The following is a 21653-nucleotide window of genomic DNA, read 5'->3' on the forward strand; positions in this document are numbered from 1 at the left end:
GCACTTCAAACATCTAGGCAGTTGCTTGTTCTCTGGTTTCTGGTGGAATTGGTGATGTACCCAGTTACCAATGCGCCATTCTGCAGCCACTATGCATCACCTAATGTATTTAACTGCTGAATGCACTACCCACCAATAGACCTTTATGAAAACTAAAAAAAATTACAAATGTATATGCCTTTTGGCCCACAATTTCACTTCAGAAAATGTATTCTACCAATATCCTTCACCATGCACAAATGATGTATCTATAAAATTATTAATTGCAGCACTAGTTCCAAAACATTGGAAATAACCTAAGTGTCCAAATAGGAATGATCACAAAATTATGATACATCTGTATAATGCAATGTTATGTAGCTATAACAAAAAAAACAAAAAAAAAAACTTTTTTTTTCTAATGTGCTGATATAAAAGATTCTTGAACTGGAAAAGTGCAGAATAATGTTATAGTATGCCTTCTTTTGTGAAAAGGGAAGGATAAAATGTTTCTTGTTGCCTATGTTATTTTATTATATACTTAAAAATTGAAAATTGTGTAAGGAAACAAGCATTGGCTGTCTGTGTGGGAAAGAGGTGGAAATGCGGTTTTAAGTTTTTAATTACATATAGTACTTACTCTCGCTCCACATGCTAACTTCTTCTCGACTTTCACTGTCATGCACACGAAATCAACTGACAGGCCACCGACAGGCCATAGCCCACAATTTGAAACCGGAAATGCTCTTCTCCAGTCGCCAGGTTTGAGCGGCCTGGACTGAGTCGCGGTGAGTGCCTGCCTCAGGCTGGGAGCCTGGCAGGATTCTTCCTGAGCTCTGGCTCTCCTTGTCTGGAACCCAGGTGTGTGCTGCCCGAGCAGATCCCCGTCAATGCACAGTTTATGTGTCCGAATCCTTCCATTTGCAAAGCGATGCTTTGTTTTGGTGGTTCTTGTTCTGTGGTGAGCTCCACATCCATGGAAGTGTGCAGACAGAGGCTGCTGGTGTGGAATAAAGGGAGTCAGCTTTGGAACCATGGTTAGACCAAGTGATCTGCACAATCTTTATTTTTTAAGCTGTTTTTACTGTGGTAAAATATATATAGCACAAAACTTGCCAACTTAACCACTGGCCAGTGTACAATTCAGAGGTTTTAATCAAATTCACAATGGCATGCGGCAGTCACTACTATTTCCCAAAGTTTTGATCACCCCAAATAGAAATTCAGTAATCATTAAGCAATAACTCCTCATGTCTCCTTCACCACAGCCCCTGGTAACTTCTATTCTACTTTCCTTCTCCACGAATTTGCCTATTCTAGACATTCCATGTAAGTGGAATAATAAAATATCTGTCCTCTTTTAACTGGCTTGTTTCACTTGGCATATTTTCAAGGTTTGCCTATATGTCAAGATGTCATTTTTAATAGATAAATAATATTCAATTGTATGTTTATCTGTTCTCCTGTTGAAGGACACTTGAATAGTTTTCATCTTTTGGTTATTGACAATAAAACTGTTATGAACAGCAAAGGTTTTTTTTTAATAAATCTTTATTGTTCATATTATTACAAATGTTCCTCCCCTCTCCCCCACCATTGCTCTCCTCCACCAGGTTCCCACCCCACCCTCTGCCCTTTCCCCACTCCCCATTGTCCTCATCCATAGGTGCACAGTTTATGTTCAGTCTCTTCCCACATCCCCCTCTCCCCTTTTCCCCAAGAATCTTCAGTTCACTCCCCTTCCATACCTCTGATTCTATTATATTCAACAGTTAATATTGTTCATCAGATTTTTTTTTTAATTTCCTTGGTTTTTAGATTCACTTGTTGACAGTTACGTATTTGTTGTTCATAATTTTTATCTTTATTTACTTTGTCTTCTGAAAGAACCCCCGTTTGGTGTTGATGAACTCCTTTAGCTTCTTTTTTTTTTATTAGTGAAGCTCTTTATCTGACCTTTGATTCTGAGTGATAGCTTTGCTGGATAGATTATCTTTGGCTGTAGGTTCTTACTATTCATCACCTTGAATATTTCTTGCCATTCCCGTCTGGCCTGCATGGTTTCTGTTGACAAATCAGCTGACAATCGTATAGGTGCTCCTTTATAGGTAACTACCTGCTTTGCTCTTGCTGCTTTTAATATTCTCTCTTTGTCTTTTGCTCTTGGAATTTTAATTATGATTTGTCTTGGTGTGGTCCTATTTGGATTCCTTTTGTTTGGAGTTCTGTGCACTTCCTGGACTTGTAAGTCTAATTCTTTCACCAGGTGGGGGAAGTTTTCTGTCACTATGTCTTTCAGTATGTTTTCGGTATCTTGCTCTCTCTCATCTTCTGGGACCCCCATAATTCTGATGTTGGTTCGCTTGAAGTTGTCCCAGAGGTTTCTTACATTATCTTCAATTTTCTAGATTCTCTTGCCTTCTAGCTTCTGTGGAGGAGTGTCTTCTGGCTCTTTATGTTCCAAATTTTTTACTTGATTCTTGCGATCTTCCATTCTGTTTTTAGGATTCTGTATAATATTTTTTATTTCAGACAATGTATTCTTTATTTCTTGTTGATCCCTTATCATTTCTTGTTGATCCCTTATCATTTCTGTTGATTCCTTATTAATTCTAGTTGATCTCTTTTCATATCCTCATAGGTCTTATTGATCTTTTCTAGGAAATTCTTGAAAAACCTTATAAGCATAGATTTGAACTCTATATCCAGTCGCTTTTTGTCCTCCATTTCTTTCGTTTGTGATCTATTTCATTGTTGCATTTCGCAGCTACAGATGGGGCGGGGTTTCAGGATGGAGCCTACAGCCTTGGCTTCCGTCAGCCCCCCCTATGCAGCTCCTGCGTCTCAGGGTCCTTCAGTACTCGCTGCAAGCGCCTCAGAGAGAAAGGTGCCCTTGATTTTCGCCTGCTACCAAACAATAGGCTCTCCCCCAATGAGCCCGGAACTGGGGTTCAGTTCAGTTGGAAGTGGAGTTGGAGGTGGCGCTCAGAGCAGTCTGGAGCCCCTGTCTCCTTCCCGCCAGGGCAATTCCGTGGCACAGCCAACCGTCCCTTCTCTGCGCGCAATGTGCGCACCTCAGGGACCTCCTTTCGCCGCTCCCCCAGGGTTCCGCCTTACAGCCCAGCTCACTCTGTTTGAGCCTGTGTCCCCGGGGTCTGGCCTAGAACTGGGGTTCAGAGCAGTCGGAACTGGGGCCCAACACAGTCGGAGCTTTTATCTCCTTCCCGCTAGGGAACGCCAGCCAGGCACTCAGCCGCCCTCCTCTCCGGCTCCGTCCTCTCCTCGCGTGCCGCATGTCTCCGTACCTTAGGCTTTTACAGCTCCTCCGTGCTTCCTTCTGGTTTTCTCCTTGCTTCTCGTTGTAGAATTTCCAGTCAGTCGACTTTCCTGTAGTTCTGGGTAATGTCCATTTTATATTTTAGTTGTATTTTATTGAAATTATTGTTGTGGGTTCGAACCCTGTGTTCAAAATAAAACCACCGGAGGCTGATTAATTAATTAAAAAAGCAGGCAAGGATTTATTGACTGGCCAGGACAGCCACAAGAGCACCACACGCAGGTGGTCTCCAAATGACTGCACCATTTCAGGGGTAGGCAATTCCTTTTAAAGGTTTAAACCACAGGAATTTTCCTGTTGTTCCTAAATCCTAAAGACTAAATTCTAAAGACTGGGGACAGCCTGCAGGGTTGGTTCCCAGTCACATCCTGCTGGACATTGGAATGTGGCCCTATCTTGCGATAGCGATAACACAGAGGCGAGCTAAGCGGTTAGTCTCTAAAGGTTATCTACAGTTTCTATCCCTGAAGCTACTGAGTCAGTGGGAATCAATTTCCTATGGGCCTGGTACCAGGCAAGGGAAAATTGCCTTAGCCTCCAGGTCTTCACCTGGAAGCTGAGGTAAGTACCCAGTGTTTTAATCAGATGCAAGAGCCAGACTTAGCAGGGTTAAAATTCAAACAGCAGTTTTTACCAAAGGATGGTTGCCACTATATTTCATTGTTGTGTGCGGCTGCAGCTAGGTGTTTACCTGGGCAGCCATCTTGGATTCTGAACAGCAAAGTTTTAAGATAACAAAATTAACACAATTCAGGACATACACATGTTTAGAGTAGTGTCTTCTAGGTTTTTCTAATGTCAAGTTGCTATTTTTCTTTTTCTGTACTTTAATCTATGAAGTGAGTCACTAAGTCCAGCCTATGAGGGGAGATTAATTAAAAACAAACAAGCAAGCCGAGTGTTCCCTGGCCCATCCTTCCTGTTTGTCCTGTGTGTGGCAGCACTGAGGTGTGGGCTGTGAGCCCTCCTTGCACCCCAGCCCAGAGTGGTTTGCTGTAGAGCAGAGGTGCAGTCAACACCCACCAAGCAATGACTGAGGGCGCCTCATGGAGGGGCTTTCACAACGGACCCCCAGGCCCTGGGCCCCCTTTGGCTCCCACATCCTATTTGAAGACAGCTTGTATTCTTGGGTCTAGGTTTAACAGGGGTACAAGCTGGAAAGATAGTTCTATTAAGAGCAGATTTAGTAAAAGGGGCTAGGGCTTGTATATCTACTTTAGGGACTATGCAGATAAAAAGTTGCCCGGCCAGCGTGGCTCAGTGGTGAGCATCGACGGTTCGATTCCCACTCAGGTCACATGCCAGGATTGCGGGCTTGATCCCCAGTGTGGGATGTGCAGGAGGCAGCCTGTAAATGCTTCTCTCTCATCATTGATGTTTCTATCTCTCTCATTATTAAGCATAACAAACTAGGGAGCAGGGGCTTGCTTGATTCTCCAGGAAGTGAGGTACAGCTTCACCACACTCCCCACGGAACACCTGTCTGTCCTAGCAGATCTCTGGGGAAGGGGTGGAATCATAAAGGAGGAGGTACATGTGCACTAAGAGCCAACATGGCCACCATAGAGGCCTGTCAGACTAGCCTGGGAAAAGGATCTAACTGGATAGGACACAGGACCCCAGAAGATCTAGGAAATGGGTAGGTTAGGGGCCCATCAGAAGCTCCCAAGGCTTAGAAATGTTAACATAAAAACATTCAAACCTGTAAAGAATCTTTGTGAGTTTATGTGAGCCAGACTGTCAACAATTGACAGGAAGTAAAATCACAATGGATTGGGATAGTGCTCTGGAGAATGGAGGGTTACAACTATGTTTATACGTTGAAATCAGAGGAGGGACATAGAGGGGTTATATGAAATCCACTGATGATAGACTAGAGAAATGGGGGAAATAAAAGTGAGGAGACCCCTGGGATTGGGTAAAAAGCAAAATGATGGACACATACTTAGGTGGGTACAGGAACAATCTCTCTCTATAAAAGCCTAAGTGACCATAATGCCCAGCCAACCAAACGACTGGTCAACTGGTCGCTATGACATGCACCTCAGCCAACCTCCCTCAATCTCTTCCACTAGCTGGCCAACCTCCTGTGGTCCCACCCCAGCCAGCTGCTGGCCCGAATTGGCCCCAATAGCCAGTCAGGCCAAGGGACCTCACCTGTGCATTAATTCATGCACTGGGCCTCTAGTTAACATGATAATAATGAAGGAATTTGTGGTATCTGTCCTGGCACCCAGTACATTAGGTTGTGCCCGAAGGGGTCCATAAAAAGGGAAGTTACAAGTTACCCAGACATTTTAAGGGTATCCTATATAGTAAAAGCCTAATATGCCAGGTGTCCAGTCATCTAGTCAGCCATTCAACCAATCAAAGTGTAATATGCTAATGATATGCTACCCTGTTTCCCCCAAAATAAGACAGTGTCTTATATTAATTTTTTCTCCCAAAGTTGCACTAGGTCTTATTTTCAGGGGATGTCTTATCTTTCCATGCGCTAGGTCTTATTTTTGGAGGATGTCTTATTTTCGGGGAAACACGGTAAGTTACTCAACTGCTCGATATGTCGTGCACTGACCACCAGGGTAAAGACGCTCCAACAGGTAGGTTACCTTGCTGCTGAGGTCTGGCCGATCAGGACTGAGTGAGATGGGCCAGACATGCCTTGGAGCCCTCCTGTGGTCCCTCCCTGGCTGGCCAACCTCCCATGTCCCTCCCCGGCCCCAATTGTGCACTAGTGGGGTCCCTCAGCTTAGCATGCACTCTCTCACAATCTGGGTTGAGGGACACCACCCCCTCCCCACAGAGTGCACACATTTTAGTCACCGGGCCCCTAGTGTTATTATAGATGCAAAAAGACACGTAGGCTCAGTTAAGGTAAAGGTTGACCTTGTCAGTGAAAATACCAGCCTATTCGATGATTACCTACCTTTGTGGTTACTTTAGGTCTGAGTTAGCAAGACCACCATGCAGGCCTCCCCTCAGTTTGTCAGGTTAGCTGTGGTCCCTTGCATCCACAGGAAGTTGATACATTAGTTTGAAAAAGTGCCTGGTCTGTCCCAAGCCTGAGATAGTATAACTGATTGATCCTCTCTTCCCCCAACTGGTGGGCGGAGTATGAAATACCTGAGTACCTAACAGGTCCCTGAATGGACATATACACCGACTAGCTAATCAGCACCTGCTAAATACCACAAACCCTAAGCCCTTGTCCCTAAGTACCTGAATGACTAACTATGTACCTTATATGGACCATACATTAAGCCACCAATCAGCGTGCGCTGAGTACCCTCAGCACCAATTCCTTCCAATTCCTCCCCTCAGTTCCTTTCCGTTGCTCGCCTCTGCACAGTTGCTGTTCTCCCCTTGTGAGGCAGCCCGGCAGGTTTTCCCCCTAATAAAGCCTGTAATCCTGGTCTTTCACTAACCTAAGCCCAATAAAGACAAAGCCCCTTTCCTCTCTCTCCCAGTTATTTGCACTCGCCATTGGCACATTCTCTTTCCTTAGCAACCATGTGGCCTTAGCAACCATGTAGCCTTAGCAAGCATGCCAGCTCTGCAGACTCCAAACGCAGGGTCCAAGCAGGAGCCTGGGTATAGCATACAGCAAAGAACAGCACTGTGCTACCTGGACAGGGTCTAAGACTGCTGATGCCAAACCAATGGCACAGGATCTTGGGCACTGGCCTTTGTTTTGGACTGGATGCAGATGAGGCTGGACCTTTCCCAGGGTGGGATAGATGGAGATGAGACATTGGGCACCCAGGGGCAGCCTTCGAACCTTACCACGCCACAATTCCCCTACGTCTTGTTCCTTGGGACTCTGTGAGAGATCATGATTTCCACTGGCAGCACTCTGTTCCTTGCTGTCATTCAGGAACCCAGGCTCTTTCCATATTGTGGTTCCATCATTTCCTAGGGCCTTAGAATCCACTGCTGGATGCTCTGCATGCCACCAGCTGGGGGAGAAGAAAGACAGTGCAGGATGGCACAGGAGATTTTAATGAGCCTAGCTTGCAAGTGGAACTTATTACTTGCTCTCATGCCATGGCTACCCTTAAATGTGATTGAGGCTGGAATGAAGGTCCCAGCTATGGGTCCAGGAAGAAAAGGAAACTTATGGTGGTGACAAAGAGCATTACAGCCAGGAGTTAAGAAATCCATCCTAACGCTTCCCAGAAATGAAACTTTAATTAATGAGCTCCTCACCCTCAACCTCCCCCAAGAGCTACAAAAAGTATTGTTATCACCATGACAACCAGACCCATCAACATCATTTACTTAGTTTATTGAGTTTGGCACATAATCAAGTTTTGCTTTACCCTCCCACTAATTCAGCGTCCCAGGGCAATAGAATTAGTCACCAGGATATCATTGACCCTGGTCCTGGGGCACAGGTCCCTGTCTATAATTAGTTGCCTAGGTTTAAATGCCAGGGTCCAAAACTGAGATTTATTCACTTGATTGCCCACAGCTCTCCAGAGGGGAGAAAGTAAACCCCTCCTGCTGCCATGGACAAACCTCTGGGGAAGGGGGTCCTCAGAGGGTTATGATGATAGAGCACAATCATAAATGAGGGGTGGACTGAGATGGCCTCTGTGACCCATCAGGACTTGGGATCCGAGCTCTGCCCAGTCTAACAATGTCTAACCCACAGCTGCCGGTGCAGGGAGAAGGGAGTACTCTGGTGGCCTGATGACACCGTCACGTGGCATGTCAGAATCAAGATCCTCTAGGGAGCACTAGTCCAATAGTCCCTTTCCTGCACCCTCCACACCTTGAGCCATGTCTTCCTGCCATCTGAGAAGACCAACTGTGTGGGCATCTCTTCCAGGACAACAGCCCCTTCTGGCCCTTGCTGGTTCCTCTTGCCCTCAGCCTCGACTGCACCGGACCTGTGAGCCCTAGCTGGGTTCTCAGCTGGGGTAATCTTGTCCCGGAGACATTTGGCAGTCTTCAGAGACATTTTGATCGCATTACTGGAGGAGTGCATCTAGTGGGTGGAGGCCATCCTACACTGCACAGGCAGCTCCTCCAGCCCCCCAGCAAACAATAATCTAGTTCAAAATGTCAACAGTGCCAAGGTTGAGAAGCTTTAAGCCACCAGATGGATCATGCCCTGTGATTCTCTGAAGTGTGTACTGTGCACAGCTGTTCCTGGGGATATCCCTCTGCCCTCACACTGGAGACCATGGCAATGAAAGGGAAAGGCCCTTCATACCCTGGGCTGGAGCAAGCAAGATGGAAAAGCACCTTCCTTGCAAATCTTTAAAAATAGGATGTATCACCGAAACCGGTTTGGTTCAGTGGATAGAGCGTCAGTCTGTGGACTGAAAGGTCCCAGGTTCGATTCCGGTCAAGGGCATGTACCTTGGTTGTGGGCACATCCCCAGTGGGGGATGTGCAGGAGGCAGCTGGTCAATGTTTCTCTTTCATTGATGTTTCTAGCTCTCTATCCCTCTCCTTTCCTCTGTGTGGAAAATCAATAAAAAAATATTTTTAAAAAATAGGATGTCTTGTTCATCCTTGGGCAGAGGAAGCAGGGAGGCTGGTTGGTATGAAGGTTGGTGCAGTGTATTGAAGCGCAATCAGTACTGGCCTTGGAATCCAATGGACCTTGGTTCAAATATTGCCTCACCACTTTTAGCTGTGTGGCCTAAGCAAGTTCCTTAAGTTCTTTGGTTTTAACTTTCCTACTATGAAGTGAGGATAACACCCTAATTTGTAGGGTTTTGATGAAGGATGAGTGAGATGGCACATACAAAGAGCCCAGCACATTGAAGGTTCTCATGAAATGCTAGCTCTCTTTGAAAGCAAATTTTAAAATTCTCTGAAGAGTAGCTCAGTGACAGAGCTCGATGCTGGCCACTCTGCAATTTTATAGCGTTAATGGATAACTTGTCTGCTGTAGGCTAGAGGGGAAGATAAGGGCCACCAGGAAGCAGGGAAGTTCGATGATGCATTGGTAAAGCTGAAATGAAATGCTCACTGTGCTCTGTTTTAGTTACTATGCCAACACAACACTGGGTTCCATCCTTGGACAGAAATGGAATGAAACATAGAGGTATTTTGGCTCAACTGAGAAATATATATATATTTAATATGCTAATTGTCTGACTGTCCTGGTAATGATGTCACATAGCAATGCCCAGCTTCCTCTCCCTAGCGACTAGCCTCCTTGCAGTTTCTTCAGCCCAGGAACATGACTTGCTTTATAGCCAGGTAGAAACATTTCACACTGTAACCAAATGCCTGTGAAGCGTTTTCTGTGCCTCATCTCATTTGATCCTCACAGAAGTCCTGGGGTAGGTAGATAGGAGACTCGGTGGAATCCTATTTTCTTTTCATTAGCCAGAAAGCAGATACTTAGAAAGCTTAGACACTTCACTGAAAAGAACTAAGAAATGGTGGACCTTGAAAATGACTCAGGTTTTCTCACTGCACAGAATATAGTCGAACACCACTGCAGTTAATATTTCACCCTTTGTTCTCCCTGCGTGATCTACAATAATAATCTGCTTTGTGTTGATATTTACAGCTGTGTTGCTGACAATTACATGAAAGAGAAGTTGGGGTGCTTCAGTGGGCTGGAAAAAGTTTAGCTATATCAGAAGGCAGTTCTAATTAATCTAGTTTATTCTATATCTATAAAAGTCTGCATGAGTGATACATACAAAGCTCTTGCTGGTGCCAATTGCATACCTGTGTTTCTAATTGTCATTGTTGATCATGAATTTGGTTGACACTTCTATTATAGAAAAAGGGTGAATAGCAATATTAAAATAATTTCCTTTCAATGTGCACAAATCTGTGCACCAGGCCTCTAGTATTTTAAACGTTAGCATAATATTTGCATCTTGTGAGAGAACCATGATTGGTCAACAGGTGTGACAAGGAAGAGCCTGTCCTGACTGCCCTAAGCCCATCTTTTTTATTTTCAGGGTGTGGGGCCCCTCAGTAGTGGACAACCTGAGGCCCCAGGAGAGCTGCCCCCTCTGAGCCCCTCCAGTCGCATGGCAGTCAGGCCAGGCTCTTGCAGTTGCCTGCACACCTTCACTGGCTTGAAGTGCCACTTGAGAAAGGCCAGCCATGCAATGCTCAGGCCCTCGTTTCAGTGATGGGCCATGCCAGCCATGCTGTGCGCACACATTGTCACTGCCATGATGGGCAATGCCAGCCACGCTGTGCACACACACTGTCACTGCCATGTTGCGGATGACAGCCATCCAGGGAGGATATCTCACAAACGACGGAGTGCCTTCAGGCGGAGGACGGCGCAGTCCGCCAGGCCTGGTGGTTAAGGTCAGTGCCAGGTAAGAAAGGTTATGAGATAATGTTGCACGTGTCAAGAAGCAGGAGATAAGTCTGTAGGTATTTAAACGTATTTCTATTAGATTTGCTTAAGACAGGCTCTGGATAAAGACATGTATTACATTGTTCTCCTCTATTCAAATATTCTGTCCCACCATTACTTTTTTTTCCCCTCAGCCTGGCCTGTGTGGGTCAGTGGTTGAGCATCAACCCATGAACCAAGAAATCAGTTTGATACCCCGTCAAGGCACATGCCTGCATGGGTTGGATCCCCAGTAGGAGGCGTGCAGGAGGCAGCTGATCAATGATTCTCATCATTGTTTCTCTCTATCCCTCTCCCTTCCTCTCTCTCTAAAAGTCAACAAAAATATAATTTAAATTAAAAACGTTAATATTTTTCTTTTGCACAAGGGCAATGGCAGATCGGAGAGCACCCGCCGGTGCTGACCCGGCCCGGGGCTCTCGGCTCTCCTGCCAGCACGTGGCTTCTGTGGCCAGAGGCCTGGCATCCGGGCTGCCGCCCACCAAGGCCTCAACTCTGAAGATGATAGCTTGTCCCCACCTCTGCCTGCAGCCCCGTGCCCCACACCCCGTGAAGGGAAGGAACCTAACTGGCCAGCTCAGGACCACTGCAGGGAGCCGGCGTCTTTAACCCCCACCCCCAGCCTCACTTCCAGGGCCTCCGGGCCCTCCAGCCTGGCCTCCAGAGACGCACCACTCCGTGCCCTTCTCATCAGAGGGCTGTGTTGGCCTCAGCAGAAACCCCCAGCCCTGCTCCCAGGGACTCTGGGCGGGGTAGTTGCCGCTGCATTTGGTCTGTGATAGGCTCCCTGGCTCCCAGCTCTCCTGTGTGAGTCAGGACACCGTCCTGCTGAGAGCTTCCTGGTCCCCATGAGCCGGGAAGATCTGAGCACCCTGCATAAGCAGGAGCCAGGCCTCAGAGCAGGAGCCGGGCCTGAGACGGCTGAGGCCGGGGGTAAAGAGCAGAGTGCCTGCTGGGCTGCAGGGCTGGGCGTGGACGTGCCGGGCACAGGGGACAAGGTCCAGCCATCAGTGACGTGGGCCAGAGTGCCGGGCCACTTCCTCCTGGCCCTGCTCTTCCCGCTGTCCCTGCCCACTCTCAGAAGCCCGGTGCAGGGAGCGGAGTCCTGACCAGGTAAGGGAGCGCCGGGGCCTCTGCCTGTGGGAGCCCTGGCCCTGGGCCTGGGCCTGTGGGAGCCCTGGGCCTGGGCCTCTGCCTGCGGGAGCCCTGGGCCTGGGCCTGTGGGAGCCCTGGCCCTGGGCCTGGGCCTGTGGGAGCCCTGGGCCTGGGCCTCTGCCTGTGGGAGCCCTGAGCCTGGGCCTGTGGGAGCCCTGGCCCTGGGCCTGTGGGATGCCCTGGGCTGCGCCTCGGCCTGCGGGCTGGGCGGCTGGAAGGAAGAGGTGGCCGGACAGGGCAGTGGGGGCCAGGTGTGGGGCAGTACGGGCTCACTGGAGGCAGGTGGGAAGGCCTGTGGAGCAGGGAGCTGACTGGCACCATAAAGGGCAGCCAGAGCCCGTGGGCTGAGGGCCAGCTCTCCTGGCCGAGGGGATGGTGGGTGTCGCGGCTGCTCCGCCCAGCAGCCTCCGGTGCCTGGCAGGAGCACGCATCTCAGTGCCCCCCCCGCCCCCCTCACACACACACCAATCCATACAATGGTGTCACGGGCGGAGACAGCGACCATGGAAGCCGAGGGCCCACAGCGAGCGTAGAGGGTGCCTCTGAGCCCCGGGGTGCCACCTGGACAGTGTGAAGGACCAGGTCAGTCCCCTGGGGGTGGCCTGGGCCGGCGGGAGGCAGGACCCTGCGGCCTGGTCTCCAAGCCTCCTCTGGGGAGAGGGGTGACTGAGGGGCCACCACGTGGGCTCCGTGCTGCCTCCCCCGAGTGCCACACAGTCCCCGTGCACAGAGGGGAAACCGAGACACGGCACGGGCTCCGGGTGGGGTGGGCCCATCCCCAAGCTAAAGCGGGTGTTTGTCCCTACAAGCACCCCCCCACGCCCCCCAGGCTGTGCTCTCTAGCTCTGGGCTTGAATTTGAATTTTGTTCTAACCCATCAACCCCTGAACAAAGTTGAGGGTTTTAGTGTGAAGAAACCCAAAGCCCTGTGTGGGCTCTCTCGGCCTGGAGCACCCCTTAACACCCCCCCCCCCCCCCACACACACACACACCATGGACCGCTCAGCTGTGCGCGCTTCCCTGGGGAGAGTCCCTCCGTGGCCCGAGCACCTGCTGGCTGGCCCAGGCCTCTTTCAGGAGGACACTGCCTCCCCCCGCCTGCCGTGGCCCTGCTGCGTCCTCAGCGCCAGGTCTGTGCGGGAGGACAAACACGTCCGCTGCCCGATGCCTCCTCGTACCCCACTTCTCATGGCTTGCACATCCTCACGCCGTCTCACGCCAGGAGCGGGCGGTGGGGTGCCTGTCGATGGGAAAGCACTGAGGGTACGTGCTGGAGCTCTGCTCAGTGACACGGACAGGGAGCACCTCCAGGGAGGGGCTGGGCCTCCTCAGGGGTCCCGCCTGCCTCTCCCGCCCCCAGGCTCAGGGAACGGGCACCTGGCAAATGTACGTGGAATGAAGGCCTGGGCCGGTTTGTAGCAGAAGAAACATGGGAATGACATGAGGTTCTAGCCCAGCGCCATTTTAGCCCTCTCGTCCTCAGCTGGTCACCCAGCGGCAGCGGTTCCTTCGCTGCAGGTGGCCCCGCCCGGGCACAGGCCTCTCGGCATCAGGAAGTCAGAGGAGGAGAGCAAAGGGCCACGCAGCCAGGTGGGGGCAGCCCGGGAAGGAGGCTGTGGGGAAGGTGCAGAGCCAGGGCTGGGGTGGGGGCGCAGAGCAGGGATGGGGTGGGGGTGCAGTCCAGAAGCTCTCAGGGGCAGGAAGTGACCCGGCAATCAGGGGAAGGTGATGCCCCATCACACGTCTGCTGCTGCCACTGCCGGCAGCGCAAGTCTCAGCCAGCCCTGGTTACCTGAGCCTCGGACGGCAGGTGGGAGGCTGATGGGACTGGGGGACTCCAGAGGCAGGCGTGCGGCAGAGCTGGGCCTGCCTAGGGAAACGCCTGGCCTTGCCACATGCCTGCTGCCCTGGCGGGGCTGAGGGGACTGGGCACCACCAACTTGAAGCTGTGGGTGCCACCATCTCTGAGGATGTGGCAGCAATTAGCATATTCCCTCCTTATTGGCTGTGGGCGCTGCCATCTTTTGCAATGGTGTGAGGGTCAATTAGCATAATCCCTCTTAATTATAAATGATTATTGACTATACAGGAGGCCAGTGCATGAAATTTGTGCACTAACAGGACTTCCTTCAGCAGGTCTCTGGCACCTGTTGAGTTTGTCTCTTGAATGTGTGGCTTGTGGAGGTGGTGTGGTCTGAAGCTGTCCATTGGCTGCACTGGCTCTGGGGTCTCCTTGGAGGTGAAAGCCAAGGTCAGCCACTGCATGTGTTCTTCCCAGCATGACTTGCAAAGTAATCTACAGGTGGCGTTACTTGTGCTGGGCTTGGAGGTGCCCAGGAGAGGCGAAGCTATGAACCAAGGCCAGTTGCTGTTGCTGCCAGGTCTGGGACCACATAGCAAGAGGTACAGGGTACCCTGAAGCCAGATGCTGCTTGTTTGAGAGATTTTAGGAAAGTTCAAAGCATGAGCCAAAACAGGCCATTCGAATGGAAAAGCTACTTACTGGAAACAGCATGTGTGGGCCTAGAAGTTGGGTGTGATTGGGTTTTAATGAATTACAGGGCAGGGGTAACAGTGTGAGCTAGGATAATGGAGACTCTGCGAGGCGAGGGCTCAGCAGAGGAAAACGGCCCCTGCCAGCACTTCGGTCTAGGAGAAAGCTGCCCCTACAACTCCTGCCCTGTTGCTAGACAATTCCGTTTCTCCCCCATGTCCTTGTGCCTTTCGAGCTGCTGCTGCAGCACTGGAGCCAGTGAGTTTGAGTAAGTCCATGCCTGGGACTTGAGCAGATTTACAGCCAGCAGGCTGGGCCTTCTCTCCCTGGCACTGGAACCATGCACTGGAGGGCGCGGTGTGGGCTTGGGACCCCTTACTTCTCAGGAGGAATCTCTGCAGCTGAGATATTCCTCCTGATTTTTAATCACCACACTGGTGTGGGCCCAACATGTTCCCTGTCTTATCCCTCCTACCATTCTCACTGTGGTTGTTCTTCATAGTCTCGTTTGTAGGACTCGTGTCCAGCTAGATTCAGGTGGTTCTGGATGATGGTTGTTCTGTAGTTAGGTTGTGATTTAGATGTTGTTGTGGGAGGATTTGAGTAACTCATTTAGGTAGCCCACCATCTTGATTAAAAACCTCTCTTTGTGTGAGTTTTGATAGATTGTATCTTTCAGAGAATTGGTTCATTTAATCTCCTATTTGGAGGTATAGAGATGTTCATAATATTCCTTTATTATCCTTTCAGTGGCTAAGTATTCAATAATTCCCCTCTTTATTTCTCATAATTTTCCTTGCTCTGAAAATTTGTAGAACTACTCAGCTTTCCTTTGGTTAATATTAGATGGTATATCTTTCTCTGTCTCTACTTTAAAAAAAAAAAAATATATATATATATATATATATATATATATATATATATATATATATATATATATATAATTGATTTTTTTTTACAGAGAGGAAGAGAGAGAGGAATAGAGAATTAGAAACATCAATGAGAGAGAAACATCGATTAGCTGCCTCTTGCACACCCCATACTGGGGATGTACCCGCAACTAAGGTACATGCCCTTAACTGGAATTGAACCTGGGACCCTTCAGTCCATAGGCCAACGCTCTATCCACTGAGCCACACCAGTTTTGGCTCTGTCTCTACTTTTCATCTATCTGTGTCTTTGTGTCTACAGCTAGGAGGTCAGATCAGTTGTCCAAGGGTTATCCCTTTTTCCTTTCTTTCTTTCTTTCTTTCTTTCTTTCTTTCTTTCTTTCTTTCTTCCTTCCTTCCTTCCTTCCTTCCTTCCTTCCTTCCTTCCTTCCTTTCTTTCTTTCTTTCTTTCTTTCTTTCTTTCTTTCTTTCTTTTTTTCAAGAATCTAGTGATTTACCATTTACAAATCTTTCCTACATTCCATTTGACCCTCACAACAACCCTGTGAGGTAGGCAGCACAGATATTATTCTCAACTAACAGATGTGGAAAGTGAATTTCAGAGCAGTTAACTGATGTGCCCAAGGTTCAGCAGTCAGTAAGTAATTTGTATTAATATCAGTCTTTGGCCTAAAAATTCAGCACCCAGTATTTGCCCTACCTACTTCACAGGGATAATGAAGATGAAATGGATTCAAGGCTAGAAAAATATTATGAGAGAAAAGTACTATATAATTATACCAGCAAACTATAATTTTCCTCTATATATGGTCTATTCTCCTTCTCATCCCAGCTTGTGAATGAACCCAGAATTTTATATTCCCTCTGTTCTGTGCTCAACTGAGCAACTAAGTAAGGCAGGGGAACAGTGTGATCCTGCTTAATGTTATATAAGTTACAACAGGGTAACTACTATTACAGCAAATTGAAAATCAACAAGGAAAGCCAATGTGCAAGTAGCAAGCAAGGCAGCATTATCAAATAGGGCATGAATGCATAGAAGAAAAACGTGGTGTCAGAGTTCAAACTGGCACACACAGTTATCTAAGGCAAAGTGGTGGCAAAGAAGAGTTATTTATTCCGTGTTATATAAGTGAGCAAAAGATTCATTAGAACCCATGCAAAGCATCTCATGGCACACAGATCTCTCCAGCTGCCTACAGAGAATATAAATAATGTCATCTTCGTTTTAAAGAATGACTGTACCTGTGCTCATATCCCTAACTAACCAAGGAACAGCTCCATGCTAACCTTCCTCAGCTAAAATACAACCAGTACCAGCATTCCTAGTCAGACTAGTAAACAGAATATCCTTTAAGGTAATAAATTAGATAAACTGTGTTTAGATTTTTTTTCAGGATTCACTTTGGATACTCCTGCTTTTAAGACCCAAAGAAGGTTATATTGAGTTTTTATTGGTGATTATAAGAATATGTGTTTATAACAGTTAAAGTGTGATAGGTGAATTTAACACATACACACACACACACACACACACACACACACACACACACACACACATATATATATATATATATATATATATATATATGTTCTATAGCATCTGTTCAGAAAAGATTATATACTATACAAACTATTTCAAGTCTTACAAAACATTTTTCAGTGTCTTTTCAACTGGGAATAGCCCTATTCAGCATGCTTCTCCTCCTGAGGTGGTTCATACTGAGCAAACTTTGCTTTCAGTTTTTTATTTTCTTCTTCAATAGCTTCATATTTCTCTTTCATTTCTGCAAATTCCAGACGAAGCAGCTCTATTTCTGGCTTTTCTGGGGTAGCAGCTCCCAAGTGATGCTTTAAAAAATCCAAAGCACCATTAGGCTTCTCTGGTTGTTCACATAAGGTACCGATACCCCGGCCAGCGTGTCCAGCACCCCTGACTTCCGCAGGCGCCTCCGGGGCTGCTCGCCCTTCCAGTGGCAGCTCTGTTATAGTCCATAGTCCCTTTTTCATTTCTTACAATAGAGATTCGCAGTCTTATCTTTTTTCTTGGTTAGCCTGACATTATCAGTTTTGACAATGTTTTAAAAGAACCAGATTTTTGTTTCCTCATTGATTCTATTGATTTTTGTTTTTAATTTCATATGATTTCTGCTCTAATTTTTATTACCTATTTTCTTATTCTTGCTTTTAGATTATATTGTTCTTCTTCCTACAGTTTCCTAAGGTTAAAGCTTATTGATTTTAGATTTTTTAATTTTTTAATATATGTATTCAATATTATAAATTTCCCTCTGAACACTGCTTTCACTGCATTCCACAATTTTTGATAGTTTCTATATTTGGTTCTATTTAGTGGAAAATATTTTTAAATGTTTCTTGATATTTATTTGACTCATGTTATTTAGAAACTAGAGGCCTGGTGCATGAAATTCATGCACATGGGGCGTGTCCCAGCTTGCACCCTCTCCAATCCAGGACACCTCAGGGATGTCTGACTGCCAGTTTGGACCCGATCCCAGGACTGCTGGCTCCTAACTGCTTACCTGCGTGCCTGATCGCCCCTAACTGCCTCCCCTCCCTCCCTCTGGCCTGGTCACCCCCAACTGCCCCTCTTGCCAGTCTGGTCACCCCCAACTGCCCCCCTGCTGGCCTAGTTGCCCCTCACTGCTCCCCTCTGCCAGCCTGGTCACCCCACGCAGCCTGCAGTTTGATCATTTGATTGTTCATCACTAACACACACACATACACACACACACACACACACACACACACACCCGCCTGCCTGGTTGCCCCATGCAGCCTGCTGTTTGGTTGTTACTGTAAGAGCATCCTGATCAATTTGCATATTACCCTTTTATTAATCCCTCAGCCCAGCATGCACCTTCTCCAATCTGGGGTCCCTTGAGGGATGTCCAACTACCTAAATGGGCAGTCAGACATCTTTCTCACAGTCCAGGACTGTTTGCTTCCAACCGCTCACCTGCCTGCTTGCCTGATTGCCCCTACCCATTCTGCTGCCAGCCTGACCAACACCTAACTGCTCCCCTGCTGGCCTGATTGCCAATAACTTACTTCCCCTGCTGGCCTGTTTGTCCTTAACTGTCCTCCCCTGCAGGCCTGGTTCCCCCCACTGTCCTCCCCTGCAGAGCTGGTCCCCCCCAATGACCTCCCCTGCAGGCCTGGGTCCCCCCAACTGCCCTCCTCTGTTGACCTTATTGCTCTCAATTGCCCTCTCTTGCCGGCCATCTTGTGGTGGCCATCTTGTGTCCACATGGGGGCAGCCATCTTGTGTGTTGGAATGATGCCAATTTGCATATTACATCTTTATTATATAGGATATGTTTTTTTAAAAAAAATGTTTTTATTGATTTTTAGAGGGGGTAGAAGGGAGAGGAAGAGAAAGATAGAAACATCAATGATGAGAGAGAATCATTGATTGGCTGCCTTCTGCATGTCCCCTTTTGGGGATCAAGCCCCAAATCCAGGCATGTTCCCTGACTGGGAATTGAACCAGTGATCTCTAGGTGCATGGGACAACACTCAACCAAGTGAGTCACACCTGCCAGGCTAGAAATATGTTTATTAATATCCAAATATTTTTCTGTTAGTTTAATACGATTGTGATCTGAGTGCACTCATTGTATGATTTATATTTCTTTAAACTTGTTCAGGTGTATTTATGGCCCAGAATGTGGTTTATATTAGTGAAAACTCACTGTGAATTTGTGGAGATGTATGTTCTGTTGTTTTTGAATAAAGTATTTTACAAATAGCAATTAGTTTCAATTGATTGATGGCACTGTTAAGCTCAGTTGTATCCTTACTGGTTTTTCCTGCTGAATCTGAAGGATTTGCATTGAAGTCTCCAACTAGAATAGTAGATACTCTTTTTCCTCTTGTCATTCTACGAGTTTTGCTTTTATATTTTAAAGCTCTGTTGTTAGGCACATGCATATGAAGTATTGTTATGTGTTCTTTGAGAATTGGCTATTATGTAATTCTGCTGTTTATTTCTCACTAGAGGCCTGGTGCACAAAATTCATGCACAAGTAGGGTCCCTAGCAGCTGCTGGCCAAGGCCTCCCTTCGTTCCATGCCACGCCTTGGTGGTCAGTGCATATTATAGTGAGTCATCGAACTCCCGAAGGAACACTTTCCATATTAGGATTTTATATATATACCAGGGGCCTGGTGCACAAAGATTCGTGCATGGGGTGGGGTGGGGAAGGGTGTTCCTCAGCCTGACCTGCACTCTCTCCAATCTGGGAGCCCTCAGGGGAGTCCTCTTCAATCCCGAGTTTCTGTCTGTCTTTGCAATCTTTTGAGCGAATTGTCTGAGACCCCAACCTAATTTGGTTTGTGTCTCACAGAATAATAGAGGCATTTTTTTCTTTTTCTTTTTTGGTGGAGGTTTCCTGGAAGTTTTAGAATATCTTCCCTTTGCTTTTTCCTACACACTTTGATTTTACTTCTGTTTCTCACCTTTGCTAACCCTCCATCCCTCACCCACAACAGTAACTTGCTCTGGGCTCACTTTGCTTTAGTGTCTAGGACAGTGGTTCTCAACCTTTCTAATGCCACAACCTTTAATACAGTTCCTCATGTTGTAGTGACCCCCAACCATAAAATTCTTTTTTTTTAAACATTAAGAATAAAGCTCTAATATTAAAACAATTGCAAATGATGCCAATGCAGAACTAAACTACATACATGTTATCATTTTCAAAACTTGAATGTCAAAAGCAAAACTCTGGCTATTAAATAATAACAAAACAATTCCAATGCAAAAACAACAAAATCAAAACTATGGACATGTTAACATTTGTAGCTACTGAAAGAAAGTAGCTACAGCTCTTTTGCTGCTGGTGTATATTTACTCAGAGTCCTTGGACTTGACTGCCCAAGACTTTGCAGAAGACTGGCAGCTTACAGATGCTAGCATGAGCAGGAGCAAGGTTGGAGAAGTGGCTTCCACTTCTTGCTTTTCCACAACCTGCTGCACTTCAGTCATTAACTTCTTCAGATGACTCCATATTGGCACCTCGGGCCCTTGTGTAGCTTTCAGTTTTCTTCTTCTTCCCCTTTGCTGTCATCAGGCAACTCTCAGTTCTTTTGAGTGAAGGGACACAGGAGCTTCTCTGGGGCCATTGTGGTGACAGACGTAATGCTCTGGCACCTGAATTGGTTGCGTTGATCCTTCTCTTGTTGCCTCTTTTACCCCACAGTGGTCACCAGAATGCGGGGGCCTGATGCAGTGGGGGCCAAACATGGCGGGGATCTCCCTTTTCCATGTCCAGTGCCGAAAGAGAGATGAACAAACCAGTTCTAAGTGGAGATGGCCAGGGATTGAGAAATAATAGAAATAAAGAAAGAAGATGCAGAAATAGATTTAAAACTGGGAGCTGGGTGGGACACCATCCTGGCTGCAATGATGACGACCCATAAAATTATTTTTGTTGTTACTTCATAACTGTAATTTTGCTACTGTCAATGAATTGTAATGTAAATATCTGTGTTTTCCAATGGTCTTAGGCTCCACACGTAGAGAACTACTAGCAGGGTCCCTAAGACCATTGGAAAACACAGATATTTACATTACAATTCATTAACAGTAGCAAAATTACAGTTATGAAGTAGCAAAGAAAATAATTTTATGGTTGGGGGGTCACCACAACATGAGGAACTGTATTAAAGGGTTGCAGCATTAGGAAGGTTGAGAACCACTGGTCTAGGAGATCCATATGCCACCAGAACTATGATTCCCAGCATTCCTGGTGCTCCCTGTGCTCTGGGCTTCTGCTTCCAGTCCTGGGGATGCCACCAGAAGTACTATTCCCAGAATTCCTGGTGCTCCTCAAGCTCTTGGTTTTCCCTTCTTGCTCTGTCTCCATCCCATGGCCTCTTACTCTGCCAACTCCTCCAAGCCACCAGCTCTCCCTCTCTTCTCTCTGTCTGGCAGCTTGAGGAGCCAAGTTCCCTCAAGCCACTCCACTCTCCACCAGCTCTCCCACTCTGCTCCACCAGGCAGCTTGGTGGGGAGGGGGAGGCATGGCTTCTTCGGCAACTAAGGGAGCCACACTCCACCCCCCCCCCCCAAGCCACCAGCTCTCCTGCTCTGCTCTCGGCCCAGCACCTGTGTATTCAAATTAACCCACCATATTTGTTGGGTTAATTTGCATACTCACTCCTGATTGGTTGGTGGTCACGGAGGTACAGTCAATTTACATGTTTCTCTTTTATTATATATGATAATTTTCCTTGCTCTGAAAATTTGTGGAGCTACTCCAGCTTTCTTTTGGTTAGTTTTAAATAGTTTAGATGGTATATCTTTCTCTGTCTCTACTTTTAATCTGTGTTTTTATATCTAAAGTGGGTTCCTTATAGATAATGTATAGTTGGGACCTTCAAGTTTGTTTTTTAAAACATATTTTAAAAATTGATTTTAGAG

The sequence above is a fragment of the Pipistrellus hanaki genome (assembly GCF_964339955.1).
Source record: "Pipistrellus hanaki genome assembly, chromosome: 8".
Lineage (NCBI taxonomy): Eukaryota > Metazoa > Chordata > Mammalia > Chiroptera > Vespertilionidae > Pipistrellus > Pipistrellus hanaki.